Consider the following 4580-nt stretch of genomic DNA (forward strand, 5'->3'; position numbering starts at 1 on the left):
CCCCCCCCCCTCCCCATAACTCTCCTGCCGATAGAAGTTCTGTTTTCCATTAGCGTCCATCCTGCCCGGTTAAAGTACCCAGGTACCACTGCAAGCCGCTCCCATCATTCATCATAATTTTGCTTTCCACTTTGTCACAGCTTGGGTGTTTAAGGAAGATAGATGGCACAAGATGTATCCCTTTCAGAGGCTCTTTATGCTCCGGTAAGTGTGTCCAATGCAAAATTAGTTTGCCACTTTATTATTTTCCTGCGAGTGTTTGTCACAACTGGCCCTCCTTGCCTCCAGCCTCTACCCGGCGCGGCGTGCCGGCTGCCATTCAGGAAAGCCGTCAGGGGAAGAGCGGAAGGCGCAGCGAGGGCTGGTCCGTGTGAGCCCCGTTGACCTCCTCGGGGGCCTATGGAAAGGTCGCGTCAAGAAGGCCAGGCTTATCCAAGGGGGAATGAGGGGGTTAGGACAACAGTCAGGTCAACGGAGTTGGGTCCCAACCGTTGGGTCTGCTTTCGCCAGCTGAGACCCTGTCATCATGCAAGGAGAGCCGAAGGGATCTGAAGGGATCTGAAGAGTCAGGAAACCAAATTTTGGGGACCACGTTAGGGGAGTGTTACCACCTGGTGGCAATCTCAGGTCAGCTCTTTCAAATAACACACCTTTACCTGTTACTGCTGCTACTGGGTCATTGCAACATCTGGGAGCTTCTCCAGCCTCACCAGGCAACACAGAATAAAATCATAGAGTCATAGAGTCACAGAGTCATAGAGTTGGAAGTTCGATCCTGACGGGATTCAAGGATGACTCAGCCTTCCATCCTTCCGAGGTCGGTAAAATGAGGACCCAGATTGTTGGGGGGCAATGTGCTGACTCTGTAAACCGCTTAGAGAGGGCTGTAATGCACTGTGAAGCGGTATATAAGTCTAAGGGATATGGCCATGTTGCAGGATCCTCGTGTTTCATTCTTTGTCTAGTCCTTGAAAAGGCGTCTCGCGCTGCAGTAACAAACAAGGGACATCTCCAGACGTAAATCAACCCATTGACAAAAAACGCCTTCTCCTGTGGCTCCCAACTGGGTTAGAGCGAGTGTTTCCAACAAATTTCAAACAAGCATTATCCCGCCTTCTAGGTGTGTGAACGCAGTGGACATGAATATGTATGTTTTTGTTTCCAGGGAATCATGTCTAGCAAGATGCTATTTGCCTTACTGAAGAGAGAAGAAAGAAACAGCAGTGGCTTTTTGTTGTTGTTGCTTGCTGAATACAGAGCTGATCTCCGAAGGGTTGTGCAGGAGGAATTTTTATAGAGAAACATCCCAGTTAATTTGAAGGAGGAAAGTCTCACTGAATACGAAATATGAAAAGACGAGGAGGTGATATCACAGCAGTCTACCGTACCAGTACTTGAGGGTCTGTCATAGAGAAGAAGGGGTCGACAAGGGCAGGACGAGAAGCAACGGATGGAAGCTTATCAAAGAGAGAAGCAACCTAGAATTAAGGAGAAATTTCCTGACACTGGAACTGTTCCCCTCCAGAAGATGTGGGTGCTCCATCACTGGAGGTTTTTAAGAAGAGATTGGACCACTATTTGTCTGGATTGGTATAGGGCAGGGGTCTCCAAACTTTAATACTGGTGGATCTCAACTCCCAGAATTCCTGCTGGCTGGAGAACTCTAAGGAGTTGAAGTCTACCAGTCTTAAAGTTGCCAAGTTTGGAGAGCCCTGGTAGAGGGTCTCCTGCTGAAGAAGGAGTTGGACTCAAGATTTCCAACTCTTGTTATTTTATATTCTGTATGAGGGGTCCTTGGGGCTCTCTGAGCTTGGTGGTTTTCTTGCAGATGCTTCATGACCCAAACTAGGTAATTGATGTTCCCAAGTTGGGTCATGAAACGTCTGCAAGAAAACCACCAAGCTCAGAGAGCACCAAAGACCCCACAGTCCTCCTCCTCCTCCTCCTCCTCCTCCTCCTCCTCCTCCTCCTCCTCCTCCCTTCAAACCCCCCTCCCTTCTAGCACTTATGATGTTCCCTAGTTGGGTCATGAAACGTCTGCAAGAAAACCATCCAGCTCAGAGAGCACCAAGGAACCCGCAGTTCAACCCTGACCCACAAATATTCTCCTCGATCAGTATTCTGTATTCTCTTCTGTATTTCTCCTGCCCCCTTCGGTACTCAACACTTGAACAATTTATTTGAAATTAAGCCTTTCGGCCCTTCTAGCACACGATGGCGCTGTTGACACCTCACAAAAGCATCCAAGGCTCCTGCAAGATTATTCGAAGAATTAAATATAGGTGAGACAGAAAGGTGGGGTAACAAGGACAGTTTAAACCACCAGTCGAATTTAAAGGTTACATGGGAGGAAGCAAAACCAGTCACAAATTATATTAGTTAGTGCCGCATTTTTTAGAATAGAATAGAATAGAATAGAATAGAATAGAATAGAGTAGAGTAGAGTAGAGTAGAGTAGAGTAGAGTAGAGTAGAGTAGAGTAGAGTAGGGTAGGGTAGGGTAGGGTAGGGTAGGGTAGGGTAGGGTAGGGAGGGTAGGGTAGAGTAGAGTAGAGTAGAATATAGAGTAGAATAGAATAGAATAGAATAGAATAGAAATAAAGAATAGAATAGAGTAGAGTAGAGTAGAGTAGAGTAGAGTAGAGTAGAGTAGAGTAGAGTAGAGTAGGGTAGAGTAGAGTAGAGTAGAGTAGAGTAGAGTAGAAATAGAGTAGAGTAGAGTAGAGTAGAGTAGAATAGAATAGAATAGAATAGAATAGAGCTGTGAATTCTAGCCCAAAGTCAGCTGGGTAATCTTGGGCCAGTCACTCTTTCTCAGCCCTAGGAAGGAGGCAATGGCAAACCGCTTCTGAAATCTTGCCAAGAAAACCACAGGCGCTTGTCCAGACAGTGATCAGTGACTTAAATGTGGTTAACCGTGTTGTGTGAACACAGCCTCTATACGAGATAGCCATCTTTCCAAAGAAGTGGTCATCCCACCCCAAAAGCTGGACCTTGAGTGTCTACATTGTGTGCTGCCAACAACTCCATTAAAGATTCTTTTGAGGTCCCAGGAAAGCTTGGGTTGACTTGCAGGCTTAGTGTTGTGTGGTTGAGATGAGCTCCTATTTCTCTTGACGGAAATCTGCCTTAGCAGTTGCTGGTCTGCATTATTGATTCCAGAAACGTGGCCTCCGCAACTCACTGCAGACTAAGCCAGAAGGCACATCTGACAAGAACCGGTAAACGAAAGGAGAGGATGGTCCTCTGGTGGAGGTGAGGAAGTCCACAAGGGGAGCATCAACCGTTCTTCAGCGTAAGATCTGAAGGCAAGGGAATGTAGCCAGAGAGAGAAACTTACCCCGGTCACTTTGAATTAACCTTCTGGAGTCTACAGAAAGGGTCCAGATGCATTAAGATGTCAGATGAGCTAAGACAGGAAGGAGCTGGTGCCTCAGAGTTGGTGCCCACTGAGGTTCTGGAAGGAAGAACGTTGTTTAGCCTCCGGCTGGAGAAAATGTGGGCCAGCCCAGTGCCTGACAGCTTTACAGGACTGGCTGAAATCCAGTTGGCTCAGCTGAGGTGGGAAAGGATTCTGCACATGCTTCGTTTTGTGGTTTGTGGTTGATCCACTGAGAGTACTCTTTGCGACTTTTTTTGGGGGGGGTCTCAAATTAGCTGAGAATTATTTCTGTGCCTCCATCCTTTCTTTCTTAGGTTATAATAAGTTGAATGTTCTTAGACGGACTTATATCTAAGCATATCTACCCATGTGGTATGGCTGTAGTATTATTATTATTATTATCCTTCTCATCTTCTCTACTACCCCCTCATTGGTATCATTATTATGATTATTATTATTACTCTGTTGTTTGAATGTGCACGGAGAGCTTCTGTACCGGAGACGTATTCCTTGTGTGTCTAATCACCCTTGGCCAAATAAAGTATTCCATTCCATCCTTCTATTTTCTATTCCATTCTTCTATTCCATGTTCTGTTCCATTCCGTTCTCTATTCCATTCCATTCTTCTATTCCATGTTCTGTTCCATTCCGTTCTTTATTCCATTCCATTCTTCTATTCTCTATTCCATTCCATTCCATTCTTCTATTCCATTCCATTCTTCTATTCTATGTTCTGTTCCATTCCGTTCTTTATTCCATTCCATTCTTCTATTCTCTATTCCATTCCATTCCATTCCATTCTCTATTCCATTCCATTCTTCTATTCCATGTTCTGTTCCATTCCGTTCTTTATTCCATTCCATTCTTCTATTCTCTATTCCATTCCATTCCATTCTCTATTCCATTCCATTCTTCTATTCTATGTTCTGTTCCATTCCGTTCTTTATTCCATTCCATTCTTCTATTCTCTATTCCATTCCATTCCATTCTCTATTCCATTCCATTCTTCTATTCCATGTTCTGTTCCATTCTGTTCTTTATTCCATTCCATTCTTCTATTCTCTATTCCATTCCATTCCATTCAATTCAATTCCTCTGTTTTTCCTTGTACACCCTTCTTCCATCCTACTCTTCCAGATTGTACAACTCTCATCCCTTTAAAGGCTCCCCGTGAGGTTGATATGCCAACAAAAGAAGAA

The sequence above is a fragment of the Protobothrops mucrosquamatus genome, unplaced genomic scaffold, assembly GCF_001527695.2.
Source record: "Protobothrops mucrosquamatus isolate PMUCROS unplaced genomic scaffold, P.Mucros_1.0 scaffold1214, whole genome shotgun sequence".
Classification (NCBI taxonomy): Eukaryota; Metazoa; Chordata; class Lepidosauria; order Squamata; family Viperidae; genus Protobothrops; species Protobothrops mucrosquamatus.